Source organism: Halichoerus grypus, chromosome 9 (genome assembly GCF_964656455.1).
Source record: "Halichoerus grypus chromosome 9, mHalGry1.hap1.1, whole genome shotgun sequence".
NCBI lineage: Eukaryota > Metazoa > Chordata > Mammalia > Carnivora > Phocidae > Halichoerus > Halichoerus grypus.
In genome coordinates this window covers 76752513-76773049 of record NC_135720.1, presented here as the reverse complement: position 1 = coordinate 76773049, position 20537 = coordinate 76752513, and the positions used below count along the sequence as shown (strand labels likewise).

General features: G+C 37.4%; 1 long non-coding RNA gene across 1 annotated transcript; it reads left to right on the top strand.

Moving 5' to 3' along the window:
* Positions 1-139: 139 nt before the first annotated feature.
* LOC144379068 (uncharacterized) lies at positions 140-20071 on the top strand. The gene is made up of 2 exons (XR_013441200.1): positions 140-405; positions 19910-20071. It is a non-coding gene; the product is annotated as an uncharacterized LOC144379068 (long non-coding RNA).
* Positions 20072-20537: the final 466 nt, after the last annotated feature.

Below are 20537 nucleotides of genomic sequence, written 5' to 3'. Positions count from 1 at the left end.
GCCGCCTCGCACGGCCGCCGCTCCAATCCCCTCGTCCCTAGTCACGTGGCCGCGCGCGAGGCGGAGGGGCGGCGCCCCTCCTCCCGCCCGCGCGCTAGGACTCTTGCGCAGGGATGCGGCTGTCGTGGGACCGCGAGAGTCAGGTCCGCGCAGGCGCGCGCCGTCCCACACCTCTAGGGTCTCACACTTTTTTAGGTCGCGCGGGAGCAAGGCACCTGGGCGCCTCTTGACTACCTACCCCCGCGAGTCTCCCCACGCCTCCTTCACCGTCTCCGTCCTCAGGAGGAGGGTACGCCGCCCCTGCGGAGGAGTATGTCGCCTTCCCACGGGTGACCTCGCATCCGTCCCTGATACATCTTAGGAAACAGGACAGGGAAGAATGGGCGTTTTGTGGGCAAGGATGAGGTAGGCGAGATCCTTTGGTCCTTACCTGTCATTCACTTCTATTTCCTTTGGCTTCCATTTTTTTTTTCACCCCCACCAGCACATGCCTGTCATGACAAGAGAAATGCACAAGTTATCCCTCTAAGTTAGTCAAGTGATATTTGTCTTCCACGCTGCAGTGGTGGAGAATGGACTGTGGGGTCTACTGATTAACCAGTTGACAAATAATTTGAATGAATGCTTGCATGTGTTTTGTAAACTTTTTAATATACATGGAATAATCAAAGCAATATAGTTGTATTAAATAGGGTTCGTTATAGCTTCAGAGAAGGAGGAGGACCGAGAGGGAACTTACAGTTAGAGAACTCCTCTTGGACCTGAAGGAGTTGAGAGGAACATAAAAGGATCATTGCTCAGGAAACAAAGGACAATCTAGGTGAAAGAAGAAAAATATTTGTTTATTTAAAAAAAAATGTTTAGATAATAAAGTGGGAGGCAACAGGATAATCTACCCCTGAAAAGTGAACCACCTGAAAAGTAGCAAATATACACTACATACAGTTCTTAATTTGATAGTTTCTGACATCAAACAAGATCTTTGAGAATAGTTCGGTAAACTTCTCACCTACTTGTTACTTAAAGGCATGACCTACTCTTTGTTTAACCTTCTTTCCAATTGTTGGTTTAGGAAGCTCCATTTAGAGGCCACAGTCAGGTGTGTGATTGCGTCTGCTCTTTAACACTGTTAAAATAATGTGAATACTGTTTTTCATCATATTTATTTGATTTATTTGTTTTCCAGTTGATTTGGTTGTATATTCTTTGACTTTATTTTATATTGGAAACATCGTAGAGGATAAGAATTATTTTCGGTTCTTCACTGAGGACCTAACCCAGTGCTATAAATAATAATTAATATTTATGACGATGTCAAAATTATAATACTTATTTCAGAACTTGAAGACTATTATAAGTTACAGGAGCTTTAGGATGAGAAAAGATAATTAAATGTAATTGATTTATTGCATCAAGCAACCACAGTCTTCTTTAATGCTCTGTTCCTGAAATTAACCAAAAAAATGTAATTTATCAAATATATTTACCAGATTAAATTTTCTGGATTGAATTATGGTTTCTCAAGTCTCAACCCCAAGTTATGTGTATCATACTGATTCTAGTAGATATATATAGGTATAGATATAGAGGTATGTAAATATATCTCTCTATATGTATATACATACATTTTTTTTAAATCCGGTCAAGTTGTAATACCTGGAGAGTAGATAAAGATCAGTGCTCTACTCATGTACTTTGATGGCCTAAGCTGATGAACCAAAGTTCAGATTAGTTTGGCCTTCATCTCGAAAATTGATTACTACTTTTATATTGTGAAATCCTGGATGCTTTTTAAGGAGAACAGATCCCCACCCTCACCTGCATTCACACATACAAAACATTAGCATCTTTTTTTCCCAAGTTTTTATTTAAATTCTAATAGTTAACATATATGATAAAATTGGTTTCAGGTGTAAAGAATTTAGTGATTCATCACTTACATATAACACCCAGTGATCATCACGAGTGCACCCTCTATTCTCTATAGTTAAGAGTCTATTATGGTTTGCTTCCCTCTCTCTTTTACTTGTTTAATACAGTGTGAACTTGTTAAAACAGCTTCAGATATTTTTCTAGCCTCTTTGAATAGAGGCCAACTTAAGTCCCTTTATTCACTAGGGGGCGCCTATCACATATAAGAAAATCCCAGACAAGTAATGACAAATCTAAGGGGTAACAGTTTGCTCCACACTACCTGGAAGAGTAGTATGTTTATTTGCATTTATGAGCTGTCTAAATATACACCAAGAACAAGAACTCTAGAACTTACTTACTCAGGAACTCCATTACCCAGCATAGAGACTAACAGTCCAGTACATTCTCAATTCACAAGTGGTTTAGTGGTTTACAAATACTAATGGTTGACTAAATCAAAGCCTACCTAATCTGTGCAAAGGGAAGGAGACCTGCATATTTACTCACCTAGAGTGGCAGCCATCTAACCAAGATCTTGGTGGCATCATGACAGAACAAAATCAAATATAAGCATCCGTAGTATCTGCAAAATTTTTTGGACTAGAGTTCTTTGTTATGGGTTAAATACAAGTAAGATAAAGTTATCTAAAAAACTGAGAGAGGATATGATTATAATAAAAATTGATTTTATCTAAAATAGCAAAATATTTTAACATTTCTTACAGCCCATACAGAGTTAACAACATAAATTAAGCTATCCATTGTTTCCCTAGTGTTTCTGCCTTTCCACATTGTCAATAGCATCAGCAACCTGTGCTTTCAAAAAAAAGTGAACCTAAAAATCTGTTGAATCAGAAGTGAAAGCAAGTAGCTTGATGAAGAGTTATAGAAAGGCCTTAAATCTTACAGGAGTAAATTGTAGATAATACAGAAAAGGGAGAAAATCATTGGTAATATAGTTGACCCTTGAACAACACAGGTTTGAACTGTATGGGTCCACAACACAGGTTTGAACTGTATGGGTCCACTTATTTTTCCGAATAAATATATTGAAAAATTTTTTGGAGATTTACAACAATTTGAAAAAATTCACAGATGAACCACATAGTCTAGAAATATAAAAAAAAATAAAAGGTATGTCATGAATGCATAAAATATATATAGATACTAATCTATTTTATCATTTGCTACCATAAAATATATGCAGATCTATTACAAAAAATTAAAACTTACCAAAACTTACCCACACAAACATTTACAGATCATACATGGCACCATTAACAGTTGAGAGAAATGTAAACAAAGGTAAAGATAGAATATTAAGTCATAACTGCATGATATTAACAAGTACATACTGTACCACTATAATAATTTCATAGCCCCTTCCTGTTGCTACTGTGGTGAGCTCAAGTGTTGCCAGTATCCGCTTAAAGCACTGTGTGATACTAATCATCTTTGTGTGAGTAGTTTGTCTCTCTAGTAAATTGCAAATCACAGTAAAAAGTGATCTCTCATCGTTCTCACATATTTTTCATCACAGTTAGTGCAATACTGTAAACCGTGAATAACAAGGTTATAACATGGGACCTATACAAAGTGTCGCTAGTGATGCTGGAAGTGCTCCCAAGAAGCAGAGAAAAGCATGACATTACGATAAAAAGGCGAATTGCTTGATATGTAGCATAGATTGAGGTCTGCAGGTGCAGTTGCCTGCTATATCAAGATGAATGAATCCAGTGTGAGGACCGTTGCTTTAAAAAAAAAAAGAAAGAAAAGAGAAGTCATGAAGCTGTTACTGCAGCTCTGCCAGCAGGTGCATAAACCTTGCACTTTTTGCAAAATCCCTTTTATCTCATAATGAAAATGCAGCTTTTATGTGGTTTCAGGATTGCTGTAAGAAGAGCATAACTATAGACTTTAATATGATTTGAAAAAAAAGCAGTTATTGTATGAAAACTTAAAACAAAAGGAAGCTGAAGTATGTGATGTTGGAAAATTTAATGCCAGCAAAGGATGGTTTGATAATTTTAAAAAGAAGTTTGGCTTTAAAAATGTCAAGATAACAGGAAAAGCAGCTTCTGCCAACCAAGAAGCAGTAGACGAGTTCCCAGACACCATTAAGAAATTGAGGAGATAAAAAGAAAGAAAGAGAGAAATCATTAAGGAGAAAGGATATCTGCCTAAACAGGTTTATAATGCAGACAGAAGTGCCCTATTCTGGAATAAAATGCCACAAAAGACATTTATTAGTAAGGAAGGGAAGTGAGTACCAGGATTTAAGGCAAGAAGGGATAGGCTAACTGTACTGTTTTATGCAAATGCAGTCAGGTTTATGATCAGGACGGCTCTTATCTACAAAGCTGCTAACTCCTAAGCCTTGAAGGGAAAAGATAACACCAGCTGCCAGTCTTTTGGTTGTACAACTAGAAGGCCTGGACAACAATAACCCTTTTTCTGGATTGGTCCCATTAATGCTTTGTCCCTGAAGTCAGGAAAGACCTTGTCCATAGGGGGTTGCCTTTTCTTTCTTTCTTTTTTTTTTTAAGATTTATTTATTTATTTTAGAGAGAGAGAGAGAGAGTGAGCAAGCAGGGGCAGGGGCAGAGGGAGATAGAGAATCCTAAAGCAGACTCCCCACTGAGCACAGAGCCTGACACAGGGCTCAATCCCAGGACCCTGAGATCATGACCTGAGCCGGCCACTTAACCAACTGAGCCACCCAGGCACCGCAGGGATTGCCTTTTAACGTTCTTTTGATATTGGACAATACCTCTGGCCACCCAGAATCCTATGAGTTCAACAGCAAAGTTGTTGAAGTGGTCTACTTGCCCCCACACACAGTATCTCTAATTCAGCCTCTAGATCAGGGAGTCATAAGGACCTTTAAGGCTCATTACACATGGTACTCTGTGGAAAGGATTGTTAAACTATGGAAAAGAACCCTGATAGGGAGAACATCATAAAAGTAAGGAAGGATTACACCAATGAAGATACCATCACTATTATAGAAAAAGCTGTGGAAAAATATCAAGCCCAAAGCAATAAGTTCCTGCTGGAGAAAACTGTGTCCAGATTTTGTGCATGACTTCATAGGATTTATGACAGAGCCAATCAAGGAAATCATGAGAGAGATTGTGGATATTGCAAAAAAAAAAAAAAAAAGTGAGGGGTGAAGGGTTTCAAGATATGGATCTTAGAGAAATTCGAGAGCTAACAGACACCACACGACAAGAATTAACAGAAGACGACTTGATGGAAATGAGTGCTTTTGAACCAGTGCCAGATGATGAGGAAGAAGACATGGAAGAAGCAGCGCCAGAAAACAAATTGACATTAGACAATCTGACAGAAGTGTTCCGATTATTCAAGACTGCTTTTGACTTCTTTTATGACAGACCCTTCTATGATACATTTGCTTTATAATTAACAGTGGAAGAAAGATTTACCATATCAAAACATTTTAGAGAAAAGAAAAAGCAAAAAAGTCAGATAGGAATTCCAGTGCATTTCTGTAAAGTTACACTGAGACACCTAGTGTGTTTGCCTCTCCTGCCTCCCCTTCCATGTCCTCCACCTCTTCTGCCTCCTGAGACAGCAAGACCAACTGTTCCTCTTTCTCCTCCTCAGCCTACTCAATGTGAAAATGTGGAGGATGAAGACCTTTGTGATAATCCACTTCCACTTAATGAATAATAATCATCATGACATACAGTTAACAAATTTATCTGTGTGTATGTGTGTGTGTCTTTGTGTGAAAATCTCATAACTGCAGCAAGAACTGTGAGTTGTTTTGTGTCATCATCATCATTGCTTAAGTATTCATTGTGTAAAACATGGTGTGTGGGGCTTGTACAGAGTTAGAGAGCCTATCCTTACATAGGCATAAGGTGAGTAATATTTAATAATATCCCTGTATACACACTTTTGTTAATATGTCTAATTATTTTCTTAGCATAACTTTTTACAAGGAAAATTTCTGAGTCAGGGAGCTTTATTTATTTATTTGTTTATTTTTAGGGAGCTTTAATTTAAAAATTGTGATACATGATTATCCTCCAGAAATGTTATATCAATTCACAGTGCCACCAAGATCTATGAAAGTGTGCTCATATCCCCATACCCCATTCTCCTCACTGAATTTAATATTAAATAATTAATTTAATTATGTTTTGTAATCATTACCAATCTGATAGGCAAATATTATTTCATTGTTACTTAGTGGTTTATTATATTTATTGGCATTTTAGCTTCTTTCTTTTGAGAACTGCCTATCTACATTCTTTGCACACTATTAGTTGTGTCTATTTTTCTTATGGTTTATAAGAGATTTTATGTAATAAATTTAACAAGTTTGCTATATATGTTGCAAGTGTATTTTCCCAGTTTATTTGTCTTTTACTGGATTTGTTATACTTTTAACTGGGCATATTGGAGGCTGGAAATAAGTTAGACTCACCCACCGCCACCTCCAAAAGAATTATGTATCAGAATGTCTTGTGATCATTTTCAAACTGTATAACCCCTGGAAGTTCTAATTCACACTTCTAGGAGCATATGCTACTCCCTTTCCAAGAATCTTTTTTTTTTTTTTTCAAGCTTTCCAGGTATCTTAACTGCAAATAGCTTACATTGGATAATCATCATTTTGGGGTCATCCACTATGTACACCCAGTCTATAGTCTTTCTCTTTTATGGTCATTGCCACTGGTCCAGTCTTCCTTCACATAGCCATCCTTTAAGGCCATGTAGCCACACTTCAAGTCATGCATTCCAGAACAGAGTGATAAATCTGCCAAACCATGGTATGTCTGCCAGCTCTTCCTGGCTTGGTTACATCAAGAAAAGTTCTGTCACTCTCAATTGAATATTTTCTGGGTTTCCAGTCCCTTCATTTACTACATCCTCCATCTTTACCAGTGATATAAACCTTGACCAAGAAATCTGATAATAAATGGAAAGTGTTAAGGAGAAGCCTCTTCACCCTGCTCTTGTCTTCCCATTACTGAAGTGAGTCTGGTTTCGTTGTAGGAAAAGATAGACGGGCTTCTGAGAGGAAATTAATTCATCATCATAGAGGAAATAAATTGGCTATATTTCAAGGACTTAGTATAAAAATCTGATTCTTGGTTCCAGGCCAGTGTTTAGCTAATTCCAGAAGCCATCTTTCATGAACCATCCTGATACTCTGGGAATGCCTTAAGGAAAATTACTGTATGTGAATGAATTTAAAGAAATATCCTAGTAATTAGCTGCAATGTTTTGGGCCCAGCAACTGTGCAGTGGGACATACACACAAGATGAATAACTATACAAAAACGAATAATGTCCTTCAGACCTTGGAGAAACAACCTTTATTCCGAAGAATCCATACACAAAACTAGAAGACATCAATAGAGGGAAAGTATTGATTTTTATACCATCACTTATATATCTGGTCCCTTTTTCTTTTTTCTCACCAGCTCCTCCTCTTCTTTCTGACCTTTGAATGTTAGAGTTCTTTCTGGTTGCTTTATAGTCTTCTCTTTTGTTTATAATTATACTTCCTGCCTAAATTATTTGATCCATTCTCATGGCATTAGTTGCCACCTGTTTATAACTCCAAAAAATGTGTATCTCCAGCTTAGAGCCTTCTTTCAAGCTCATATCTTATGCAATACTTTCTCTTTGATGTGACTTAAGCATCTGAAATTCAGTGTACTAGACCCTATTCCCGCCTACATCTGTTCTTCTTTCATATTTCTCTATTTCCACACATGCCAAAAGTCATTACTGGCAGTTTATGCTCTCTTACCACTGACATCCAATCCATGACCAACTATCAGTTCTACATGCAAAATTTATCTTTGACTTCTTCCACTTACCTCAGCTCTACTACATATACTTAAACCTAAGCCTCCGTCATCTCCTGCACCTTAATCACCTCAGTCACCTCTTAACTGAAATCCCTGCATCCATTTCTTGCCTGCGACAATTTATTCTCACAACGGTTTAAGTACTTTTTAAAAATTGCACACCAGATCATGGTGCTTTTTGACTTAAAACTTCTTAATGCTCCCACTTCTCTCAGAAAGCTTCCAAGCTTCCACATATGCCCCTACCACTTCTGCCTTCATTCATTCTACAATGAAGCTATTCTTGACTTCTTTCAGTTTCTTCAAAGAGCCAAGCTCCTCCTTGCGTCAAGGTTTGTGCACACAAATTTTCCCTTTTTTTGGAATGCTCTTTTCATAACCTCCTCTATTAAAGCTAACTTCCACTTTACTATTAATATATCACTTCCATCAAGAAGCTCTTCCTGGGGTGCCTGGGTGGTTCAGTCCGTTAAGCATCTGCCTTCCGCTCAGGTCATGATCTCAGGGTCCTGGGATCAAGGAGCCCCACATCGGGCTCCCTGCTCGGGGAGCCTGCTTCTCCCTCTCCCTCTGCTCCTCCCTGAAGCTTGTGCTCTCTATCTCAAATAAATAAATAAAATCTTAAAAAAAAAAAAAGAAGCTCTTCCTGATTTCCATGACTAGGTTCTATATGCCTTCATTCTATCTTGTACTTTTCTATCATACTATTTATATCATTTAATATTATGTATGTATGTATTACAGAATAACTGCAAATAAGAGTGCTTAAAACGTGACAGAATTTTTTCTTTTTATGACTTACTTGAAGTTTCTTTTTATGACTGAGGCTGACCAAGGCTAGTAGAGACTCACTATTTTAAAGAGGAAGTATCCATTTTCTCATTTTATTTTATTTATTTTTTAAAAAATTTTTTTTAATATATATATATTTTTTAAGATTTTATCCATTTATCAGAGAGAGAGAGACAGAGGCAGGCAGAGGGAGAAGCAGGCTCCTCGCTGCTTGTACTTTCTCTCACTCTCTCTCTGTCAAATAAATAAATAAAATCTTTAAAAAAAGGAGGTGGAGCATAACACCCCATTCCTTAAGTAGGGCTACACATAGTGACTTCTTTCCAAAGAGTACAATATGGAAAGGGAAGAAAAAGAGCAACTTTACAGTGGATAATCTGACAAACACTACCTCAGCCAGGTGATCAGGGTCAACATCAACAATAAGAAACATTGATAGTATATACCCTTGCTCTGATGTAATGAAAATGGTGCTTTACCTGTGTGGTCTTTATACCCCAAACCCATAACCCAAGTAGAATCATGTAGAAAACAAATAAATTCCAATTGAGGGACATTACATAAAATAACTAGTACTCCTTAAAAACTGTCAAGGTCATCAAAAGCAAAGAAAGTTTGAGAAACTGTCATCGCCAAGAGGAGCCTAAGGAGACGTGAAAACTAAAAGTAATGTATTATCCTGGATGAGATCCTGGAATAGAAAAATAACATTAGGTAAAAACTAAGGAAATCTGAGTAAAGTACTAACTCAGCATTAGTTCAATAATTGAGACAAATGTACCATACTAATGTAAGATGTTATTAATAAGGGAAACTGAGTGTAGGGTATATGGGACTCTTTTTCAGTTTTTATTTAAACCTAAACTGTCTAAAAATTAAAGACTTTTTAAAATCATAAATAAAACATGAAAAAATAGTTTTAACCTTTTGCAGTAATTTCAGTTCTAGGAATATATCTTAAAGAAATAACTACTATGTATCTTGTGGTAAAGTAGGTTTTACAGTAGTACCTGGAGCATAAGCATGTTGTGAAACTTAAATGAGGTCAGCCATATACAGTTGTATGAGCGCTCAATAAATATTGGTTGCTACTGTTTTTGTTATTATTCAAAGCTGACTCTGACTCAGGCACAGTCCTCAAAGAACTGACAGCATAATAGATAAATAAATGAGCTTATCTACTGCCATGGCTTCCGGCTCTCAATAAATATAGTAGTAATAATGGCATTAACCTCAACATTAATGAAAAATTTAAGACAGAAGTATGATGGAATGCAATGGAAACAGGAGGATCTCCTAACTTAGACTGGAGATGTCAGTGGCTTTCTAGAAACGATAAATAGCTAAGACATGAGTCATGAATAAATGTTAACTAATTCATGTGTTCATTCAACGAACATTCACTGAGTTACTACTATGTGTATCAGGCACTATTCCATTGTTTTGAGAAATCAAATGTGATTTCCCCATGATATTACTGCCTTCTATAAGTTGTACTTCTTCTTTAAAATAGTTGAAATCAGCCAGTATCATATCTGGGGCCAATGGGCATTCTTTGGAGAAAAATTTCTCTGTAGATTGGAAAGTGTTATCCTGGCCAGGGCATACGTAGAATTAAATTGCATGGGTTTGTCAGTGAATAGGACCTAAGTGATCAAAAAATTCTCCCCATTTATAAAGTCAAAGTGGAAAGGGAAAAAAAAACTATGCTTTCATGCTCTACTGAGATCATTAAACCAAGAAACTAAATTAAGTCTGTAAGTAATATGGTTTATCTGGTAGAGCTAACTTAACTGATCAGCAAAATCACAAATTATAATTGCCATAGACAAATTAGATTGAGCAACATTTCTTATATTACTAGTCAGATTTTGGTGTAGAATAATACAAAAGATTAGCAAGTAAAGGATGACATGTGAATTAGTGTTGGCCACAAAATTAACACAATTGTAAAATAATTAGTCTCTTGTAAATTTCTGGTAGTATGCATTCATTCTCTTCTGATCTAGGGTAGATAAGGATAAGACTGAAGAAAAGCAACACATTTTGAGCACATTTTATTAGAGTCACTAGTAGGTTCCTTATTTTCCTTTGGCACTTTGTTTGCAACAGGTAGTAGATATTAAGAGCAACTAGGAAGATAGTGTGTTATAATGGAAAGCATCCTGGATCAGGAATCAGGGAGACCTCAGTTCTGTTTTTATCTCTGGCTCTAAGGTGTGTGGGCATGGGCAAGTCACATGTGTCATGAATAAATGTTAACTAATTCATGTGTCACTTTATGTTTCTCCTTATCTCATAAATAAAGATAATGTATTCTCTATCTACTTCATATAATTGTTGTATGGGTCAAATGAGATAATGAATATGAAAGTATATTTAAAACATTGCATTTTTACTACTGAAATTGTTACTAATAAACATACTTAAAGAGAATAAGTTCTTCATGGGAAATTGAAAAGATTTTTTAAAAGATACTGTGATATATCTCTCTTCATTAGTAATTGAATTAAGTAACCATATATAATGTTGTAAAATTTACTTTGTACAAAAAGGAAATAAGCATCGATAACTATTTCTTTCCATGGGAAAAAAGTATAGCCCTTTAGGTATTCCATTATATTTTCTCATGTTGAAAAAACCTCCCCCAGTACCTTTAAAAGGATTATACAGATTTGGCCACCACAAATGTAATTTAGGTAAGTTGGAATTGGGGTTTTTTTAAAAGATTTTTTTATTTATTTGAGAGAGAGATGGCGAGAGAGAGAGAGCACGAGCGGGAGGTGGGCAGGGAGAGGGAGAAGCAGGCTCCCTGCTGAGCAAGGAGCCCGATGTGGCTCTCCATCCCAGGACCCCACGATCATGACCTGAGCCAAATGCAGATGCTTAACCAACTGAGCCACCCAGGTGCCCTAACTTGGAATTGTTCATTGTTTTTATTCTTAAAAAGAATAACATGAGCTATATTCTCTAATCTTTGGTTAGATATTATTTTCTCTCTCATAGTTATTGATGGATATATTGGAAAAGGAGAACTTAAGTATTCTTTAGAATTTTTATCTGTCCTCTCATGACAAATGCTTCTATCCCTTCTCCCTGCACAGTGATTTTTAGCTTCCTAGAAGCAGATGTGGATAACAGTCCTTAAAAGTAGCCTTGATCTGCACTAGCATTGAGGAGGGAAATAGCAGCACCCACATTTGGGAGGAAATAACTGAGAAAGAAAAGAGAGAAGGTCTTAGAGGTGGATTGATTCCTATACAGTAATGGAAGTTATTTAAGAGTAGGGACTGTGTCCTATTCATCTCTATATCTGTGATGCTATGAACAATGCAGCACCATGAATAGATATGTAATATAGATGGCAAATGTTGAATGTGTGGAGGGATGGATGGATGATGGATGGATAAGTAGATATAATAGACTTATCTAGAAAATATAGACTAAAGGAATGTATCACAATCTCTTTCACTCCTGTTAACTAGGCAGGATTGAAGGTAGGGGTGGGAATAACAGCCAGGAACCTATGCATGCACACACCAGGCATTCTATCTCCTTGTCTAATTACTGGAGCCAGTCTCCACTCTCCTAATTATCATTTGGCAAAAATAAATAAGACCAAAGTACCATGAAGATTGTTATTTACAATGCACTGAGCTTTACTAATTTGCTAGCTAGGAAATAGTAGATTATAGTGTGTGATGAATATTTATAAAAATCTCTATTCACTCTAATTGATATTTATGAATTTTATTCAAAATTTTGGAGCATTACAAATGTAAATGAGCAGACATTTCTTCTAAGTAAGAAGGGGCAAAAGAGTAAAGCTCAATAAAAAGAAAGTCAAAAAGAATAAGAAGGCAAAGAAACCCAAAACATTGTGACAACGAAACAGCTAGAACTAAGCAATGATTTCTTGTAATGTACACATTCTAAAATATCCTTTCTATGCCCAGACTGAACATGAATTTACAGCATCTGTTCTCTTTGATATCATGCAGCAAAAATGGCATGTATCCTATAACACTGCTGGTGAGTGGTAAGAAAAGAAGCAGCTAAGGCCACCATATTCACTATTTTGGTATTTCCAACAAAGTACTTCCTATTCCATAGGCTTTTGATTAAATTATTAATAAGTAAGATATGAATGGAAGTAGCTTATATCAGAGGTAGCAAAGTAAAATTCCTACAATTTCCATAAAACTAATATAAACGAGTGACATCTTTGTATCTTTTGACACAAATACTCACCAATAAATACAGAAGGAATGATAAAAAGTAGAAAAGCCTTGATTTTCCAACAGCTATAGTAATAGTTGATTCTGGCTAGAACTATTAATAGATGCTAAAATTACTGATTGGAGGATTGTTAAGGAACAGGATAATCACAAATTCTGAAACATCACTTCACACAGATCACATTAATTACAAAGGGGAGAAGAAAGTCTTACAATGAAAAATTGGCAGATAGTACCTTAACGAAATGATCAAGTTAATATGAGCAGTAATGGAAACTGATGTCATGTGTCTTCTGAGGTGAGGCCCTGCAAAGACTACCATGTATGTAATACTACATGATACCATTTCTCTAAAAGGGCAAGCAGAAAGCTCCTATGTAGCTCCTCTTCACAAGGCTTTCAGGGAAATTGTTAGGTTCAGTTATAAAATGAAACACAGGTGAGAGTTTTGGGAGTCAGTTTCAGCAAAATGTATTGGCAGCAAGTATTTCTGGGAGATTCTGTGTCCTCTCATGTATTTTGTCATATATATCTTTAAAAACGAAGTCATAAAAGCAATACAATATAATACTCCCCCCCTGGAGTTGCACATATTTGTTTGTGTATATGGTAAGGGATGTATCTGTGTTTGAGAGATGGGAGGTTGGTGAAGGAGGTTGGATCAGTCATTATTTGTTATGCATCTCTCAAAAGGTATCTCTCTCTCTTCCGTCCTTGCTTTTTTCAAATTTAACCCTGATACTGGAGCCAGTGCATCAAAAAATACAGCAGAGGGAAAAATACATACCAGTGAACATCCTTATGCTGAACATTTCAATAACTCAACACAGAGAAACTCATGTCATCGTGGATTCACAGTCCCTGTCTAGCACAGGCCTCGGAGGCCTGGCCTGTCTCCATCCCTTCCTATTCTGCGGTACCCCCAGGAAGCCCAGCTAGCTCTAGGCGTGCCATGATCCAGTACCTCCCTCATACCAGGGCAAGAGCCCCTCGCCTAAGCCCCAATTTTCACATGCACACCAACAAATACTTTTATTAACAAACACGTTCAATCTTCGTTACTCATCTAGTGCTCAGCATTACACAGTGTGATTTGTAACCCTAAACATCCACTCTTGTTCCTAACCCCATTCAAGCCCCAAGGAAATGCTTCTCCAAACCTTTTATCCTAGGACCTCTGAAGCAAAAGGCACCTGCAGCCATGAAGGTTTGTGGGTTGTACCACTGCCAACAGCGGAGATGGACACTGCTTCAGAGCAGTTAGTGGTAGAAGTGCTTAGATAATAGAAAGACTAATTAACTTGTCAAGTTCTTCCTCTTAACGACATTCCCAGTAGTGTGGAACATCCATTTGCTTGCTTTTCTTTGTGTTTCAATGTATGGATCTGAAGGCCTTTACCAATTAATATGGTATTTGTAACAGTTTATGTGGCTGTCCAATATGGTAGCCTTAACCACATGTGGTTGTTGGGGCAACTGAAATGTAGCTAGTCTGACGGAGAAGTGCTGTAAGTGTAACATAGACATCAAATTTTTCACACTCAGTGTGAAAAAAAAGAATGTGAAAGACCTCATTAATTATTGTTATATAGATTACATGTTGGAACAATATTTTAATACTTTGCATTAAATAAAATATATTATTAAAATTAATTTCAATTATTTTAAATGTTTACTCTTTTTTTTTTAAGACTTTATTTATTTGACAGAGAGAGACACAGCAAGAGAGGGAACACAAGCAGGGAGAGTGGGAGAGGGAGAAGCAGGCCTCCCGCAGAGCAGGGAGCCTGATGTAGGGCTCGACCCCAGGACCCCGGGACCACGACCTGAGCCGAAGGCAGATGCCCAACCATCTGAGCCACCCAGGCGCCCCCCCTTAAATGTTTACTTTTTAATTCTAATGTAGAAAAGCTTTTAATGTAAAAAATTAAAAGTTATGCATGTGGCTTGTACTATATTTCTATTGGACAGTGCCAATCTAGACATAATATTTATAAAGTGTGATACTGGTTCTTTATTAACAATTAAATGGACATGCAATGCTAGAATTGTGAATAGTTTTTTTTTAATTGAGATATAACTGACATATATTACTTTCAGGTGAACAACATAAGGATGTAATATTTGTATGTATTATGAAATGATCACCAGAATAAGTCTAGTTAACATCTGTCACCATACATAGTTACACACTTTTCTCCTTATGATGAGAACTTTTAAGATCTACTCTTTTAGCAACTTTTAAGTATACAATACAGTATTATTAACTGGAGTCACTATGATGTACATGGCATCCCTAGGACTTATTTATTTTTTAATTGAAAGTTTTTACCTTTTGACCACCTTTACCTATTTTTTCCACCCCTTATCCCCCACCTCTGGCAACCACCAATCTGTTCTCTGTATCTGTGAGTTTGTTTGGGGTTTTTGTTTTGTTCTGTTTTAACATTTCACATATAAGTGAGATCATACAGCATTTATTTTTGTCTGTCTGACCTTTTTCATTTATCATGATGCCCTCAAGGTCCATGGGTGGATAGTTTTATTTTTATAAAAATGTCTACTAAGAATTAATTAAATGTTTAAAAATGATTTAGAAAATAAACTTTATTTAATAACTTTGATTAAAATTTTTCATATGCGGGCACCTGGGTGGCTCAATCGCTTAAGTGTTGCCTTCAGCTCAGGGCATGATCCGAGGGTCCTGGGATTGAGTCCCACATTGGACTCCCTGCTTCTCTCTCTCCCTCTGCCTGCCGCTCCCCCTGCTTATACTCTCTCTCTCTCTCTCTCTCTGTCAAATAAATAAAATCTTTAAAAAAATTTTTTTTCATATGCATTGATTAGAATTTGTATTTTGACTTAATTTTAATGTACATATAATTTGAAATTTTAGAAGAAAATGATTTCTGGAAAAATATATGTAAAATATCTTAATTTTTATATTTTAATTTTTGCTGAAAATACATTCAAATTTTGTACTCTTAATATAGTTGCAATTATTTTTTAAACTTTTAGCTCTTTACTGTCAATAGAACACAAATAATGTAAAAATCTTAATTAGAATAATATAATGAGTGATCTTTTTCTAATGAAAGTAAGAAAAATAAATTCATGGAATGAGTCAAATTATAAATAATTTATAAATTATAAAGTTTTATGTTATTATTAATATAAACATCTCTGGCCCATCAACAACAAAATCCCTAAAACATAGAGTAATAATTAAATTAAGATGTCTTCTATGTTTTGCCAACTATCAGTAATAGCCAGCCACAGCTTTAAACACGTATTTTATTTTTGTTATTATGAATATACTGGTGTTTCAGTAGGAGAGAACATACTTCATCTTACAGCTTGTTAGCCTGACCTATAACATTTAAATATTTAGATATACGGTATGTGGACCTCTATTTGTACTCTTGCCATGGAGCTCACAAATGTTAGGCGTGGACCTTTTCTGATCATAAAGGAGACCCAGGGTAACCCAAAATTTCTAAGTGAAATGGGATATCCTCCATGGAACCACATCATGTGGAGCTTCCATAGTTTCTGGGGAGCCTTCAGAGCTGACAACATTTGGGGCACCTGAAACGTATGGCCCTCTCGAGGTCTTTGTGACCCAACTAAAGTGTCCAGCCCCACTCATCTGCACATTTACACCTTGGTCTGGATGGAAAGGGGTGGATCTAAGAAATTGGTGGGGCAAGAGAATGAACCTAACAATCTCTTCGCATATATGTCTTCCTACTTTTGCCCTTTCCAGACTAAGTGAAATAGCCTGGTTGGCAATTGCTAAGACAGGTTTAAAGCCAGCTCAGAATTTCTGAACTGAATGCAATATCATGGCTGTGGTGCCAGCTTTTAGTAGAAACTGGGTAAAAGGGTGGAGTGGGTAAGAAGCTCTTGCTGCCACCTCATGGCTTCTGTTGCTGCTGGCTGCTTTCTTACCAAGGGTGTGGGATGGCTTTATGTGATTTGAAAGCTTGTCACTGCTGAGTTCATTTGAAGATTTTCTTGTGCATCAGGATAACAAACCTGAGGTGCAGCTCCTGTAGGCTCATACCTGTCCGAACATGTCTGGGAAGTTTGTGACCAGCCTGTTTTCCTGGGGCCTAAAGAGCCTCTGGCAAAAGCCTGAGTTTTGTCTCCTGCTGGACTACTGGGCATTTGGGGTAAATTGTGAGATATTCTTATAGAAGTCAAATTGAGAGGGGGCTATTGAGAGTCTCCTGGAAAAGAATTCATCCTACGGGCGGAAGGAGGAAGACCTAATGAACTTCCCAGTATCAAACCCCTAGTCATCAGAGGAGAAAAGAGATTCTGAGTATACCTTTGTGACTGTCTACTCTAAGCCCATACATTCTTGTCTGGGTCCTAGGTCAAATGAGGACGATAAGTAAAAATTGGAAGAACATTCACTGAACACTTCATGGAACATGAAGGCATACACACAGATATATTGCATTGTTTTTGACCCCTCAGATGGAATGTTACAAATTGGAGACAGATAACCCCAATTTGCCACAGATCACCAAGTTTTGGCTCTGTGAACTTTTGAGAACTGCAGCATGTGGTGACATCCTTTGGGCTCAGTGGAGTAGCAATAGGGTGAAGAATGAGATGCTTGGGGGAATAGGATCTGGGAAAGCTGTGGTGACTGTTGGGGGAGAAATGTGGTATCTAGTAAGGTATCTGTGTTTCTGATCACAAGTAAGACATCCCCTATGACTCTCAGAAATGCTAAAGGGAGCATCTTTGGGGTTGAGGACCAGCTTTATGCAACTAAGGGTAATAAGATCTGAGTCATCTTCAAGTGACCCTGAATGTACCTACAGGCTGGCGAAGTCCCTTCAGAGCTAGATGCAGGCTCACAATAACCACAGATGGAAGATGCAGCTACGTTTAACTACTACTATCTGGTCAAAATGGCTTAGCCTCTTAGGTTTTTAATAGTTCCCCTTGACTTATTACTTCTCTTTCATTTCTTTCAGCACATAAGTACATCCTTTGTGCAGGGGGATAGAGTACATAGTGTGCAAACATATTTTAATCAATTCCTTAGAGACCTTGTAGCCTGGTGGGCAACACATATTCATTTATTTATTCATTCAACAATTTTTATTAACTACCTACACTATGCTACATATCATTCAATGTTTTTGGCATAATAACGAACAAGTAAGCAAGGAAGGATTTTAATTTCAAAATGCTTACTTGGTAGGAGTAGATAATAAATACAAGGATAATAAACACAAGGATCAATATAAGATAAATAACTACAGATAGGGTTAAGTACAGGGAAGGGAATAAGCATAGTGATATAATGACAAACAACTGAAAGGCCTCACTGAAGAGATAATATTTGAACAGGAACCTAAAAGATGGAAAAGAGCCAACCACCAGAGATCTGCAGATGAGTGTTCTAGGTAAAAGCAACAATAAAAGGCAGGGCCCTTAGGTGAGAAAAAATTCAGTGTGTTCAGGAACTGAGAGGAAGCCAGGGAGCTAAACCTTAGTGAGAGAGAAGAAAGTGTGATGAGATGAGCTTAGAGAATCAGGAAGGGCCAAATAATATAGGGCCTTAGACTTTGATCAGGAGCATGACTTCTTGCTTCGGTTACTAGGAAGGCTATGGATGTTATAAGCAAGGGACAGTCATAATTTTAGAAATTACAGTAACAGGTGCTGAGATTTTTCATTTCCATTTTCTAACGGTACTCTCCCTCAAGTCTCAAAAATTTAAATTCTTAAGAGCTGGTCCTGAGAAAATGTCAACTGGCACTATTCAGTGACTTACCACCAAGCTTATTCTTCACACTAACGTGTGGTGTCTACATTGACTCAAATAGCTGAACTCCTGCTTACTCCCTTTGGGGGCCGTAAGATGGGACACTCCCTGAGACACCAGGGTGGCTTTGGTTTCCTCCTCTTCGCTGGAGGATTTCCATACCAAGACTAACTATCTAGCAACTGCCCCTCCCAGGAGATTCATGGTGGTGAAACTTTTATAGGCCTACCTTTCACATTAGAACAGCCCTATTTTGGGGGTACATCAGTGGCTCAGTCAGTTAAGTATCTGACTCTTGATATCAGCTTAGGTCTTGATCTCAGGGTTGTGAGTTCAAGCCCCAGCATGGAGACCACAAAAAAATTAAAACCAAACAAAAACAAAAACAAAACCAACACACACACACACAAACATCCCTATGTTGACGAATTAGGCAACATACACATAAAACTTATGATCTAAAAGTCTCAATAATAGTAAGGTAACAGGGAAAATGGCAGAGATGCCCTGCAGACCTGATAGGATCCTGAGAAGAGTGAGTGAAGCAGCCAAAGGAAGACAATTCAAATACTATGTAGTGACTGCCTGTTTTGTTTTGTTTTGTTTTGTCTTTTAAGATTTTGTTTATTTATTTGAGAGAGAGAGAGAGACCATGAGTGGGGTGGGGAGGGTGCAGAGGGAGATGGAGAATGAGAAGCAGACTCCCCATTGAGCAGAGAGCCCGATGTGGAGCTCAATCCCAGGACCCCAAGACCACGACTTGAGCCGAAGGCTGACACTTAACTGACTGAGCCACCCAGGCACCCTGGCTGTCTGTTCTTATATATGAACACTTGTGTAAAACCCAAGGGCCTCTCAGAAATAATGGAGGAATGTGGATTTTTCAAAGAAACAGAAGGATGAATGAGCAGGTAGGAAAGACTGAGTTAGCAATAGGCTAAAATATGGAACACAACTCCATCTTCAAAGTATCTTCTAAACATTTTGAAAATATTTGGGGCTTCCTGATGGGATTTCTCATTTATGTTTATTTTACTTTCATCCATTCGCCCACCATTAAAGAAATGTATGTGTGTGTGTATATGTGTAAATGTATATATACACACATATATATGGTTGCATAATTACATTTATAGTTTTAACTATATTAGTCACTATATATGCTGACATATATATATATTATATATGGACTGAATGTTTGTGTCCCCTAAAAACTCATATGTTAAAATCCAAAATGTATATGGTCATCGTATTAGGACACCCCCAATGAGATGTGTTCTTATAAGAAGAGACTTTCTTCTCTCTCTCTCTCTCTTTCTCAGTTTGTACACAGAGGAAGGCCATTTGAGGGACATGCTGAGAAGGTGGCCATCTGCAAACTGAGAAAGGAGGCCTCACTGGATACAACCCTGCTAGAACCTTGATCCTGGACTTCCAGCCTTCAGAACTGTGGGAAAATAAATTTCTGTTGTTTGATCCACTCACTTTCCTGCTTCTTTGAATAACTGGTCATGTTTTCAGTTAGACATTATGAATTTGATCTGGTTGGATTTTCTTATACTTCTATACATATTCTTAAGCTTTGTTTTAGAATGCAGTTAAATCATGTAGAAACAACTTGATCCTTTTAAGGCTTGCTCTTAAGTTTTGTTAGGCTGGACCAGTGCAGTCTTTAGTTTAGGGCTAGTTTTGCTCCAGTACTGAGGCAATATATAAGTCCTTTGTCTGATGCTCTGTGAACATGAACTATACCTCATTTTTTATGGGCTCTAGAGATTATTCCCTCTGATCTTTTCAGCTATTATTTTCCCCTGGCCTTGGGGGAAAATAAGACACATGCACTCATTGGTACTCAGCCGGAGCCTCAAGAGGCCTCTCTGTAGATTTCCAGAATTCTCTCTCTGTCCTGCTTACTTTTTTTCTGGTACTCTGCCCTATGAACTTTTGCTG